This window comes from Balaenoptera ricei, chromosome 8, assembly GCF_028023285.1.
Source record: "Balaenoptera ricei isolate mBalRic1 chromosome 8, mBalRic1.hap2, whole genome shotgun sequence".
Taxonomy (NCBI): Eukaryota; Metazoa; Chordata; class Mammalia; order Artiodactyla; family Balaenopteridae; genus Balaenoptera; species Balaenoptera ricei.
The window spans coordinates 58,610,641-58,625,577 of record NC_082646.1 but is presented as its reverse complement, the minus strand read 5'-3'; the positions used below and the strand labels follow the sequence as shown (position 1 = coordinate 58,625,577).

The 14,937-nt window shown below is 42.2% G+C and overlaps 1 long non-coding RNA gene across 1 annotated transcript; it reads left to right on the top strand.

The window, feature by feature from the left end:
* The first annotated feature begins 4,424 nt into the window (after positions 1–4,424).
* On the top strand, positions 4,425–7,923 carry LOC132369772 (uncharacterized). The gene is made up of 3 exons (XR_009504474.1): positions 4,425–4,546; positions 5,032–5,100; positions 7,523–7,923. It is a non-coding gene; the product is annotated as an uncharacterized LOC132369772 (long non-coding RNA).
* The last annotated feature ends 7,014 nt before the right edge of the window (positions 7,924–14,937 follow it).

Here is a 14,937-nt window from a genome sequence, read left to right as displayed (position 1 = left end):
AACTTCCCTCTGGCTCTGGTATGGAGCAGTGAAGGGGGTCAGAGTAGATGCCAAGAGACCCATCAGGAGGCCCACACTAGTGGTCCAGGGTGGTGCTGGGGTGGGGGTGGAGAGAAGGGAGCATATCTGAGAGCTGTTAAGGGGGAGAGTTGACAGAACTGGTTAGCAGTTACTCATTAGCAGCACTCAGCCCAGGTCTCTGACAAACCTCCCCTCCTCCTCTAGGCAAGTTAAGGCCCCTCCCCCAGGCTGGCCCAGGCCTTGCTTCCTTCTAATAGTCCTGATCTACCCAACACCAGACTCCAGGTCAGTTTTCCAACAAGCAAGTCACAAAAAGTCAGCTGCCCAAATGAATAATTCCCCAAACCATCACTTTGCCAAATGGCTTATAAGCCAGAAACGAATTCATCAAAAGCCAAATCATTCAAAGTTAATTCCCTAAGTTTGCTTGTTTCTTTTGAAAACTCTTATGCAAGTTTATAGCAGTTGGTATTAGGTGGGATAGATTTTTTTTTGTATTAATATTAAGTAGGCAAAAAAGAAAACTTATAAAATATGCATAAAGTATTTAAAAATGATACAACAAAACTCCTGCACCCAAAACCAGTTTTTAAAAATGAATACTACCAAAAACAATTTTTATATTAAAAAAATGAACATTACCATTACCTTGGAAACCCCCTGAGTGCCCCTCCCTCATCCCATCGCCTTCCTTCTCATCCCAGAGATAATCACTCTCCCAAATATTCTGCCTTTCTCTCTTGCTTTTCTTTATAACAACATAATTGTATTTTTAAAGAGTATCGTTTTTTTAGTTTTGCATGTTTTTTAACTTTATATAAAAGGAATTAGAGCACACCTGTTTTTCTGTGACGTTTTTTTCATTCAACATTATGTTCCTGAGATTCGTACTTGTTAATGCATAGAGTCCTAATTCATTCATTTTCTTGGCTGTATAGTATTCTGTTTTATGAATACATTATAATATATGTATCCATTGGGTTGAGGAAAACTTAAGATGGTTCCAGTGTTTTTCCATTACACATAGTACTAGTAGGAACATTCTTGGATATGTCTCCTAGGGCACATATGCTAAGGAATTGATCTAGCTCATTCTTTACAACAATCATATGAGGTACGTATAATTAGCCTCATTTATAGATAAAGTAACTGAGGTTCAGAAAACGTCAATGACTAAAGATAGCAGTCTAATAAGAAGTGCGAGGCTTTTATATATTGAATCTCCCCGCCTCATGAAGTGGTCTCTCAGAGGAGAAACCCACCCTCTGACCCATTCCCTAAGCAAAGAGTTGCTCTCTGGACAACTTCTAATCCCTGCCCCCTCCCCCCACCCCCCTATCCCATTCCTCACAGCATCCCACCAGTCCCTCCCTCCAAACCTCATTTCTCCTTGTCACCTCCCTTTCTATCCCTAAACCCCACTACTGTCCAGGTTTCAAATTGATGCTGACCACCCCCTGAGTTAAAACCAAGATGCAAGGACCCTATCTCCCACCTACTCTTCCCACCTTCCCTATCTCTCAGCCTCTTGCCCCCAGGCAGGCATCTTCCCTCCCCTTCTGACCACACACACCTCTGCCCTACTCTGAGAATCCTGATTACTCTGCCTAGGATGCAGTGTATCCCTCTCCCAGATGGAGCTCTTTGAGCAAGGGTCTTTCATGTCTATTTCCACAGCAGTTCCAGAGGACTTCTCTAGTGGTGTTTACACCTTATAGCTCATGTTATTAAGGACCTGTCTTATTCTCCTTTATCTCCCCTGGGCCTTGCACAGAGTGAGTAACAAATATTGAATGAAAGGATTGATTTTCACCCAAACCACTTCCTGTGCCATGCCTGGATTAATTTCAGTTAATGTTTACTGATCTGCTTTAAAGTACCAAATGCTGTGCAAAGCCTTCCTGCTCTGAGCAAGCCGAATCATTCTCTCCATCTCATCTCTCCAGGCTCAAGCAAAGGGCCTACCCTGCATCTGCATCTACACTACCTTGCTGGCAACAGTCTCCTCTGAGATATCCTAAAGTTCTAGCCCCTAACAAGAAGCACTAACATTCACACAGCTCTTTGGAGTTTAAGCAGCACTGTCAGATGCATTTGGTCTGTCCAACCATTCAGTGCTACCGGCGTCATGATCTCCATTTTGCAGATAAGAAAACCAAAGTCCACAAATATCAAGTGACTCACCCTGATCCACACAGAAAGTCTCCAGAATTGAAGCCAGTTTTTCTAATTTGAGAGCCCTTGCCTTTCCACTATATTTAGCCATCTTCGCCATGAAGCCTTTGTCAAGGCAATGGAAATTGACGTGGTAGCGTGGTGTGGTGGGAAAGGATGCCAGCTTGGGGTAAGTTGGCCTTTGAGTTTGACTTTGAGTTTGAGCTTCGTCACTTAGTAACTGTGTGACCTTAATCAAGTCACCAACCTCCCTAATCCTGAGTGCTTCATCTGCAAATGGGGCAGTAGCACCTACCTCACAAAACTACAAGGATTCAATGAAAAAAATGTGTATAACTTGCCTTACATGTAGTCAGGGCTCAGTAAATCTTAGTCCCTTACCTGGCCCTTCCCCCAAACTCTATGACAATAATCCAGTACTCCAAGTTCTGAGCCTTTTATGTGCATGCTGGGGACCACTCACCCACAGAAGATGGGGACACTGAGTTCAGCACAATGGATAAATGCATAACTTCCTCACTCTTGGGTCCTGCTCTTTTATGTTCCTCTGGTTGGTTGGTTGGTTGCCTTTTGAGACTTTTGAGAGCATATATGTTTGGGTTTGCCCACAGCTTTATGCAGTGTGGTTTAGCTACAGAGTATAGTCTTAGCATTCCTTCTCCCATAATGAACCCTTCACCCTGCCCAACAGCTATCAAGCTGCAAAGGAGTTTGTGGTTCCTTGAAGCCCACATCACCTTCAGGGGATTTTTTTGTAGCTGCTTTTCATCTCAGAAATTATTCCCTGCCACACAAATGGTCTATCAGTCCATTTCTGGAGACTTAACTGAGTGCCAGCTCATGTACCACACATCAGAAATAATTACTATAATGACTGAGGCTGGCAGTTACTGGGCATTTATATGTGTGCAATAGCACTAAGTGCGTTATACACATGATCTCATCTATTCTTAATAAAATATTGGGATGGGTGGTTACTCCATTTCAAAGATGAGAAAACCGAGGATTAGAAAGGCTTGGTAACCTGCTCAAGACTGCACTAGTTGCAGAACTATGGTTCAAAACCCTGTCTGATTCCAAAGCTCAGAGTTCTTTCCCTGCCATAGGAATCTCCCCAGTCTCTTAATGGGAGATAGAAACCCAGAAACAAACACCTCATTCGTTGCAAATAGCCCTTTGTTTCTGATTATAAAAATTGGTTCAGAATATAAAGCCCTGCTCTGGGGAGGAGGGTTAAGGAGCTGGGGTGAGAGGAAGACTTACTTTTTGAGTACTTCTTTGTACTTGGTGAATTTTTGAACTGTGTAGTTATTTTTCTTTTAACCTAATGACGGGAGGGGGGGAGGGAGGCGGGTAGGATATGCCACCCCCAAACGTGCCACTTTGACATGTGGGTTATTTTGAGCTGAAGGCAATCAAGACCCAGCACTTAGGAAAAGCTTTTTACCTCTCCCTTAACTGCCTAAAACAATTTAGAAAGGGGGCCTGTACCAAGAAGAGAGCTGTTACCAGAGACAAGTATTTCATCTAAGAGACATATCCGCATGGCAGGGCAAACATCTGCTCTTCTCACCTTTCTGTGAATTGCTTCCCCCTCTTTGAAGACCCAGACTCCTATCCCTTTCCTTAGTTCAGGATGGTAGATAAACCTCAATTGCCCGGTTGCCTTTGAGTCTCATATATTTGCAGAAATTTGTTTTTCTTCTATTAATCTGCCTTTTTATTATGGGGGTGGGACGTCTCAGCCAAGAACCTAGAAGGGTAGAAGGAAAATTATTTTTCCTCCCCTACACCAGTTTTTTTAAACCAATTAAAACATAGTAGAACATTTAGAAAATACAGCTAGTAATAAAAATCATTCCTAACCCCACTTCACACAGATACTCATATCTGCCTTTTTCTCTAGGCACACGCTAAAAAAATGGGATTATATTTACACATGCCGTTTTTTGTAACCTGCCTTTTTTCTCATATTGCTATCTTATGACATTACTTTTCATGTCTATGAATATAGATCTGATGGTACTGATGAAGTTCAGGTGGCTTCCAAGCCCTTTTATACGTGAGAATGCTGAGATGAATTTTGAACGGGAATTTGCAGCATCCTGTCACAGCGGGAGGCAGGGACAGCGGGCTCACCGCAGGGCATGCTGGGCCCTGTGCTGCTGGCGCAGGGAACCGAGAGGCCAGGGGCGGGGCCCGGGCCGGGAGGCGGGCCCGAGGGTGGGTCCGGGCCGGGTCAGGGCTGGTGTCCGCTGGTCTCCCCACTTCAAGCTCTCTGGCGTGGCTAGAGCTGAGTGGAGTAGTGATCGAGCTGCGGAGGTTCATGGCTGGGACCGGCTCCTGGAGGGTAACTTTGGTTCTCCTCTGGCTCTAAACGCGGTGGCACCGGCGGGCAGGCGTCCCCGCCGGGGAGAGTTGCAGACTAGGTCACGCGAGTGCCCAGAGCTTGCTAGACTTCAGACCTGGGGGCGCCCATGGCGCAGCTCAGTCACTTTGACGCTGAGGCCCCCAGGCAGCCAGGAGGCTTGGGGAGGCGGCCACCATCAGGGATGGTGGTGGAGTGGCCCAAGGGGAGATTTAGGACGTTTCTGGACCCCAAAGTGTCTATTCTCTGTGTTCTTAATGAAACCTTTTTAAAATTAGGAAATAAGACATACACAAAAATAGAATAATATAACCAGTCTCTATGTACTCATTACCCAGCTTAGTCACATCTTAGTATTTTCCTATATTTGCTTCAGCTGCTTTGTTCTTTAGGCAATGAAGCATTAAATATATAGCTGAATGTCTCTGTGTAACCCTCCCTAATTCCATTTCCTTCTCTCCCTGTAGGTCATTGCCATCTTGAATTTGGGGCTTATCAATTTATCAACCCAATGTGTGTTTTTATGCCTCTAGTAGGTACGTATTTATCCACAAAAATGGATGGCATGTTTTGCATGTTTTAATCTTTATATAAACGGTATTCTCCTGTAACTATTCCTGAATTTCCTTTCATCCCCCCTCAACATTTTTGAGATTCATTCAATATAACTGCTGTATAATATTTCATTTTGTGATTATACTCCAGTTCATTTAAACATCCCTCTGTTCAATAAATAATCACAAAATGAACATTCTTGGACATGCCTCCAAATACACAGGTGTGATAATTTTTTAGAATATATTCCTAGGAGTGTATTTGCTGAATCATGGTGTACGCACAGCTTCCTCTTGGCCAGATAGTGCTCCCCAAAGTGATCATAAATCATTTTACATTCCTACCAGCAATGTATAAAAGTTCATATTGTTCTATGTGGTTGCCAAACTTGATTTACTTTAATAAAGCTTTAAAAAGTTTCTTTTTTAACCAAGTTCAAATTGCATCTCTTCTATTTGCTCTCAATTATACCTAGTATGAATTATTTTGCCTCTCTAAGCCTGGGTTTTCTTATCTGTAAAATGGGGATAATGATACTTACCTTGCTATGATGAGTAGGAGGATTAAAGAAAATAATGCATTTAAAAATGCATACTCAAATGCCTGGCTAGAATTTGATAGGTACTCCAAAAATAGTAGTAGTAGGAGGAGTAATAGTAGTAGTAATAATAACAATAATAATAATAAATGGTAAATTTGTATTGAGTTCTTGCTATGTCAGGCGTTGTCCTATGTGCTTGAAGCTCATTGTCTCAATTACTTGTAATAGCAACCATATGAGGTTGGTATAAGTATTAGCGTAGTTTTTCAGGTGAGGGAGCCAAGGTGTATGTAGTTCAAGCAAATTGCTCAAAGTCACAGAGATAGTAAGAGGTACTGCTGGATTCAAATCTCAGGTTTGTCAGAGAGTTTGGACTTTGAAACTGCAGACAACGGAGAATCACTGAAGGAGAATAATTCATTTATTTGCCTGACAGCGGTTTGTGCTACCCTATAAATAGTGATCATTATTATTATGTCGATGAGGCAGTGTAGAGAGGAGGAAGGAGAAAAGGTTGGAGTTAGATGACCCACTTTGTGCCTGGCTCTGTGCTAGGCATTAGGGATGCACTAGGGACCAAAACACTTTCCTTGAGGTTGCCTGGAGTCTGGTTCAGTGTTTCTCAAGACCTGGTTCCTGGACCATCTGCCTGTCAATGACCCTGGCTGCCTGTTCAACATGCAGATTCCCAACTCCCCCCTCCCCAGAGATTCTGATTCTGTTTCTGGAGGAACATTATGAGCAGAGATTCTGACATTCACATAAGTTTGAGAGTCACTGATCTTGCTGGTGAGGAAGACAAGTAAACAGATGGCTACAATACAGAATGATAAGAGTTACAAAGGCAGGTCCTGGAAGAGTTTCTGGAGGAAGTCTGGTCTGAGCTGAGACCTGTCAGATAAGAAAAAGCCAAGGGGGCAGAAAGGGTAGATTCAAGCTGAAGGAAAAATGAGAGAAGTGGCTCTTTTAGAGAAGAGAATTTTAAAGTATTTTAGTGTGACTGGAGTGCAGAATGAAGCAATGAGGCTGCAGAAGTGGGCAGAAATGTCACAAAGGTCACAGAGCCTTGCTGGTCATGTCAGGGAGTTTGGACTACCCTACAGGTAGTGGGAAATTTATTTTTTTGGGAGAGGGCATCGATAGTTTTGAATTTAAGAAAGAACCCTGTGGGGACTGCCCTGGTGGTCCAGTGGTTAAGACTCTGCGCTCCCAATGCAGGGGGCCTGGGTTCGATCCCTGGTCAAGGAACTAGATCCAGCATGCTGCAACTAAAAGCCCGCATGCTGCAACTAAAAGATCCCGAACACTGAAAGGAAGATCCCTCACACAGCAATGAAGATCCCGCACGCAGCAACGAAGATCCCGAGTGCCGCAAGTAAGACCCAGTGCAGCCAAATGAATAAGTAAATAAATATTAAAAAAAGAAAAAAAAAGAAAGAACCCTGTGGTAGACACAATGTAAAGAATAGGCTGCAGGACTGGAATAGGGCAAGAATTTCCTCAGGGCAATCAGGAAGGGAACAGGCACTACTGACTAAGACTGAGACAATGGCAGGGAGAGAAGGTGGGAAGTAGACAGATACGAGAATCCATACGGGTGATAACTGATTGGATATGGCTGGATGCGGATAGGGAGGAGTTAAGACTTTCTTTAGGAAACTGGGTCAATGGTTGTGAATTTCATCGTAGTTAAAAAACACACTGGAAGAGAAACCAGTGTGGAGGGAAAATGACAAGATCACTTTAGGACATACTGAATTTGAGATCCTTATGAAATACCCAAGTAGAGCCCTCCAGAAGATAGGTGGAAATCTTGCTAGTTACTCACTCAATATCCTCTCCCCCTTCTTCTCTCCTAACAGAAGCCAGCGTTGTTTGGGACAGTGAAGTGACCAGTTAAAACATTCACGCTCCTAGACTCTCTTGCCAGTCTTCCCAGACTCTCTGTGGTTGGTCATGAGATCCAGTTCCGACCAATAAGCTCTAAGTGGACATCCTCGAGTGGAGGTTCTGGAAAAGCTATTGTTTTCCTGATAACAATGTACAGGCCCAGGCGGCATTTGCGCTTCACCCTGTCCTTCCCTCTTACTGCCTCAACAGGGTTGCTATGCTTGGACAAGATACAACCATTTTGTAACCTTGAGGATGAAGGCTTATGCTAAGGAAGGTAGAGGAGGGAGACAGAAGGATTTGGACATTATGGAGCTGTTGTATGGCCCTGGGCTGTTTACCATCTGAGAAAAATAAACCCTAATTTAGTTAAGCCACGGGGACTGGTTTTCTGTCACCTGCACAAAACATGATCTTAATTGATTCAAGGGCGAAAGCTCTGGAGACCGATCTGGGTTAGAGATAGCGATTTAGGTCAGCATCTAGATGGTAACTGACAGTGTTTGGGTCGATACAAGAAAACCAGGCACCCAAAATGCACAAAAGTAAGAGATTCTTACGGGTTAAAGGACAGAGAGGGCTCAGTTTGTGGGCAATGTTGAAAGGAGGAATTCCTGTTCACAGGGCAAGTGTCTTTAGGTTACTTTTTTGTTGTTGATGTTTCCATAACTTCATTCAAAACAAAACAATCAATTTAGGGCTATTCAATTCATACTCAACCCACCTGAAATTTATTTTGTAACAACTTTCCAGGTGCTTAAGCAAGGGCTGATGACTCTGGTCATAAGTGTGGTGACTTACTTCCCAGGGTGTGGCATGTTTGGGGCTCAGGAGCTGACTTGGTAAACCTCAGCTGTCCTCTGTTTTTCCTGGAGCAAGTACCCCCGGAGTTCCTTCTGGGAAGGTTGGTGCGAGGGCTGCTGGCCCAGGACCTGTGTTGCAATTTAACTGGCCTGTCCTATCTTTTGTCAAGATTATTTGTCACAGCGTCCTAATTGATTAAGAAGCCAATCAGGCTAATTTTCCTGATTCCTCTCTTCTCCCCACCTTGCCCCCAACAAAAAAATCCCCAGGCCAAAAATCTATTCTCCCTAACACATGGAAACATGTTATTCCCTCTCTTGAACACTTTTGTGGTCTCTAGGATAAAGCCCAAATGCCTTATTACAGCATATTAAGCCCCAATCTTTCCATCCTCGATCCCTGATAATTGCCTCCACCACTCCCCCATCTCTGCACGCATGGGCAGCCACCCTGAATGTCTCATTCTGCCCACATTCCTCTTGCCCTTTCAAGCCCTTGCAGGCTGTTTTCTTGCCCAATAATGCTTTCTCCATCTCCTGCACTGACTGCCTACCCACACATACTCACTGCAGCCAGATTCATTTGCTGGTCTTCCAGCAGCCAGGAATAGCTGGAAACCCAGGAGCAATCCACTTCCTACTTCTCCCTCAGTCCCTCCCCCCACCACCCATCCCCAGTCTCTCTCCAACTCCTGTTGATTCTATCCCCTAAACATCTGTAAATTTGTCCTCTCCTCTCTGTCACTCCTGATACTAACCAAATCACTGCAAGTCTCTTTAGGAGCCTCCATGTCTTCAGTCTTTCCCAGTTCAATCAATCCGTCCTCCCCTCTGCACATTTACCCAGGTCGATCTCTTCCTTAAAACCCTCTAGGTCCCTAAGGGAATCGTCCCTGCAGAACTCTCAAGCCTCATTTTCTACCAGGAGCTGAGAGAATTCAAATCCAGTGTTGTCCACAGTCCTCTCGGTCCTGCACAGCCCCTCTTCTGAGCTCCTGCAGGACCAGGCTGGCACAGTAGTTAAGAACATGGCCGCTGGCACCAGAGTGCCCAGATTCCAGCCTCTGCTCAGCCACTATTAGCTGGGTGCTCTTGGGTGAAACCTCACCATCAGTCAGTTTCATTACTGGTAAACGAGAGCTAAAGGTAGCCCTCATTCATGGGGTTGTTAGAAAGATTTTAGAAGGTAATGTTGAAAAGTCCTCAGAACAGTGTCAGGAACAGAGTAAACATTACATAAGTGTTAACTATTATAATTGTTTGTTACACCTCATTTCTATGCTTGAAATGTGTCTATTTTGTCCTCTTCTATTGTCTAGGATAGTGCCAGAGACACTGGCAGCAGGTGGCTGTGGCTAGAGTATGGGAGTGGGGGACAGACTGTGAGAGGAAATACAGGGAGACTAGGGGCCAAGGAAGTTTAGCTACCTCAAGGAGTGTGAAATTGGCTTTTTGTTCTCTGTAATCCAAGTTTCATCTTAGTTTAGAAACAGGTCTTATGGGAAAATCAGGCCCAAATGTTCCCCAGTATCTTCCCTGTGCCTGGTGGACAGTATGATTCCCTGCGCTTCACCAAGGAGGCTTTCTCCTCCCTTCAGAGTAATAATACCACAATACCCTGAGATGTATTGATGTCATTCCATTTCCAGGTACTGTATTTAGCAATTATTTTTTTAATTTAATCTAAACATGAAGTGGGTACTACTGCTTCCCCATTTTATAGATGGGGAAACCTTAGCGAGGTTAAATTACAGCTTTTTTTTTAAAAATTAATTTATTTATTTTATTTATTTATTTTTGGCTGCATTGGGTCTTCCTTGCTGCGTGCGTGCTTTCTCCAGTTGCGGTGAGCGGGGGCTACTCTTCGTTGCGGTGCGTGGGCTTCTCATTGCGGTGGCTTCTCTTGTTGCGGAGCACGGGCTCTAGGCGCGCGGGCTTCAGTAGTTGGGGCACGAGGACTCAGTGTTGTGGCTTTTGGGCTCTAGAGCGCAGGCTCAGTAGTTGTGGCGCACGGGCTTCATTGCTCCGCGGCATGTGGGAACTTCCCGGACCAGGGCTTGAACCCTTGTCCCCTGCATTGGCAGGCGGATTCTTAACCACTGCGCCACCAGGGAAGCCCCTAAAGTACAGCTTATTAAGAGGTGAGTTTGGGATACAAGGTCATGTTTGCCACTTTCCAAAGCCAATACCCTTAACTGCTATTCAGATTACTTCATAAAAGTGGATTTGTCACTTAATCTGAAAAATATCTGCAGATTTGCTCACATGCTAGACCCAGTTCTGGGCACTGGGAACATAAATTGAATATAGGAGATCCTTTCTCTCCAGGAACTCATAGCTGCCTTGTGGGTACAAACTAGTCAACAGGCAATGAAGCCAAGTGTGGGAAATGCACAGGGAGCTAGAAAGCAAGGGTAAAGAAGCACTAACTCTGCCTGAATAGTGGGGCTTGGGGTCCAGCCATAGAAGTGGCAGTTAAGTCTCAAAGTTTGGGATTGGGAGTGATGATCACACTAATGATGTTTCTGGAAACATAAGCATCGGCAGGTGCATAAAACATTTATTCTTTAATGCTTATCATGTACTGTAAGTGACAACAGGAAGCTCCAAAATTATCTGTATTATTTTATTCTATTTTAACAAAACAAATACATACACACACACAGAAAAATGTTTAGCCAGTTATATACCAAAATATCAGTATTATCAGTGGTTACTACCAAGTGATGAAATTTCAAGTGATTCTTTATACATACATTTTTTATTGTGGATTATATTTTTATTTGTATAAATACATTTTATATTATGAAACATAATTTTATTGTAGAAATGTAAATTGGTACAACCACTTTAGAAAACTATTTGGTGTTATCTAATAAATTTGAAGATGCAGAGACACTTCCATTCACAGGTAACATGTTAAAGAAACTTTTGCACATGTGTATCAGATTTGCAAAAAAGGAAGGTTCAGGGTAGAATTGGTTGTAATAGCAAAAATGGGAAACAACTTATATCCATCTCAGGAAAATGGATAAATCCACTGTGGCTATCATACAAGGGGAGACTTTTTTTATTTTTAACTTAAATTTTTTTCTTTTTTTGCCACGCTGCTTGCGGGATCTTAGTTCCCTGACCAGGGATTGAACCCGGGCCCACAGCAGTAAAAGCACAGTGTCTTAACCACTGGACTGCCAGGGAATTCCCCAGAAGACTTATTATAAAAGACTAAAAATGAAGAAACTACAGATTTATGGCATAACATGGATGACTCTTAAAAGAATAATGTGGAGCTTAAAAAAGCAAATCTCAGAAGAATACTTATTATATGAGTCCACTTTTATAAAATTCAAAAAATACAAAATTCATGCTCAGGGATACATTCATGTGATAAAAGTATATAGAAAAGTAAAGGAATGATAAAAACAAAATTCAGGAAGGTGGTTGCTTCTGGAGGGAGGAAAGTGATGAGATTGAAGGACACACAAGGGCTTAAGGAATCGAGTTCTATCCCTTAAGCTGGGTGGTGACTATATCAAGATTCACTTCATTATTATTCTTGATACTTTATATATAAGTGATATATTATTTTATATATCATATATTTCATCATAAAACTTTTCCTCATCTATATTGTTAATTTTTTCATAATGAATGTGTATTGCTTGTTATATTAAACAGAGAAAGTAAATAACAAATGTACTAACACTTTAAAAATTCTTCTTCTCTTTTACCTTTTCCATCCTTGTCTTTTTATGTCATTCATTCACCACATATTCATTGAGGACTTAATCTGTATCAAACTGTGTGTTGGGGATACAGTGGTGTTACACAGTGCCTGTACTTGTGGAACTTACCTTCATGCGTGCCCTCCATATCCCTATAAAAGTCTCAGAGTTAGGCTTCATTCTCAATATTTTACAAATTCATTAGCAATTTTTCTTAACATAGCTGTTAAGCACCCATGCTGTGAAGCTAGAATGCCTAAATTCAAATCCTGGCTCTGCTGCCAACTAGTCATGTATATTCAGGCGAGTTACTCAACCTCCTTGTACTTTAATGTCCCTAACTATGAAATGGGGAAAAGAACAGTATCTAAATACCTCATAGGGTTGTTGTAAGATTTAACTAAGTTAATGTTTATAAAGGACTCAGAACAGGGCCTGGCCCATGGTTAAGTAATAAATTAATAAATTTAATAAATGTTACTTTATTATTATTATTGTTCTATGACTATTCCCTGAGCACCAATTCTGTGTCAGGCCTAAGTGAGGGACTGGAGATACGGAGGTAGAATGCGACAGGGGCTGGAGACCAGCTCCTAAACAGACTACTGTGAGGGGTGAGAAGGGCTATGGTGGAAGGAAACCCAAGGGCTGCAGGAACAGAGAGAGGCCCCAACCCAGGCTGGCTGTCAGGAGACTCTTCCCAGAGAGGCTTGGGGCTGTGTCCCCAGGTTGCAGTCTATTGCATTTGGGTGATGCTCTAATATCCCCTATGAATGGGGGCTAGGAAGTGTTGATAGGCTGCCATGACTGTGCCTTGCTGTTAGAGAGGCCAAGAGCTAACTTGTAGATCATAAGGTCACTTAATCTGTGGTGAGCCTACACACTCAGTCTTGGTGGATTCAAATTTTCCTTTGCAGTTATGAAGTTATGGCGCAATGTATCTTGTGTGGAAAAGATGGATTACAGCTGGGATTTCTTTAGTTGTTTTGGGAACTAGTAGAAAGGGTTTCCAGTAGGAATCTGGTTCAAAGCTTTCAAATTTGGGTTCTCATTTGTTAGTTGAAAAATAAATATAGGCTTTGGAAATAACCTAAATACCTAGTAGTAAGGGAATAGTAACATGGATATTTAATAATTAAGTAAACTGTGGTTTATCTATAAAATTGAATATGACTATTAATATATTTACAAGGATTTTTTAATGGCATGAGAAATGCTTATGAAAAAATATGCTGTATAAAGGCATTATTAGCTCTATCATGTGAAAAGGAATCCATAGGTAAAACGCTCGAAGAAAATATACTTAAAGGTTGACAATGGTTATTGCTAGTTGGTGAGATTATAGGTGATTTCCTTTATTTTTTACACTTTTTTGGATATTTTCTAATTTTTCCAACATGAGAATGTATTTTAAAGAAAGCTTTATTAAGACATAACTCACATGCCACACAGTTCCACTATTTAGAACATTTAGTGTACAATTTAAAGTACACAATTTGGACTTCCCTGGTGGCGCAGTGGTTAAGAATCCACCTGCCAATGCAGGGGACACGGGTTCAAGCCCTGGTCCTGGAAGATCTCACATGCCATGGAGCAACTAAGCCCGTGAGCCACAACTACTGAGCCTGTGCGCTAGAGCCCGTGAGCCACAACTACTGAGCCCGTGTGCTGCAACTATTGAAGCCCATGAGCCTAGGGCCCGTGCTCCGCAACAAGAGAAGCAACCACAACGAGAAGCCCCCGCACCGCGATGAAGAGTAGCCCTTGCTCACCGCAACTAGAGAAAGCCCGCGCACAGCAACAAAACAGCCAAAAATAAAAATAAATTAATTAATTTAAAAAAAAGTATACAATTCACTTTTGTTGTTGCATATTTAGAGTTGTGCAACCATTACCACAAACTAATTTTAGAACACTTTCATCATCCCCGAAGAAACCAGTGGGTACCCACTAGCGGTCACTCTGCATTCCTATTCCCTCTCTCAGCCAACAACTGATTTATTTTCTATTCTATAGACTTGCCTGCTCTGGATGTTTTATATAAACAGAATCATACAATATGTACCCTTTAGTGTTTGACTTCTTTGATGCAGCATAGTTTTCTAGGCTCATCCACGTTGTAACATGTATCAGTATTTCATTTCTTTTTATTGCCAAATAATATTCCATTGTATGGATATTCCACATTTTATTAATTCATTTATCAGTTGATGGAATTTGCTTTGTTTCCACTCTTTGGCTATTGAGAGTAATGCTGCTATGAACATCCTTGTACAATTTTTTGTGGACATATGTTTTCAAGTTTTTGAAGTAGAATTATATATATTTATATATATATATACCTAAAAGTAGAATTGTTAGGTCATATGGTAACTCCACTTAGCATTTTAAGGAACTGTTTTTCAAAGTGGCTGCATCATTTTACATACCAGCAATGTATGAGTGTTCTAATTTCTCCATATCTTTGTTAACAATTGTTAATGCTTGTCTATTTATTTATTTATTTATTTGGCTGCACCTGGTCTTAGTTGCAGCACGCAGGATCTTTGCTGCCACGTGCAGGATCTTCATTGCGGTGTGGGGAATCTTTAGTTGCGGCATGTGGGAACTTCAGTTGTGGCATGTGAACTCTTAGTTGCAGCATGTGGGATCTAGTTCCCTGACCAGGGATCAAACCAGGGGCCCCTGCATTGGGAGTGCAGAGCCTTAGCCACTGGACCACGAGGGAAATCCCATATTGTTTGTCTTTTTGATTATAGCCATCTTATTGTGTGTGAAGTAGCATCTGATTGTGGGTTATTTTTTTTGAATTTTAATTATTTTTTGTACAGCAGGTTCTTGTTATCCATTTTATACACA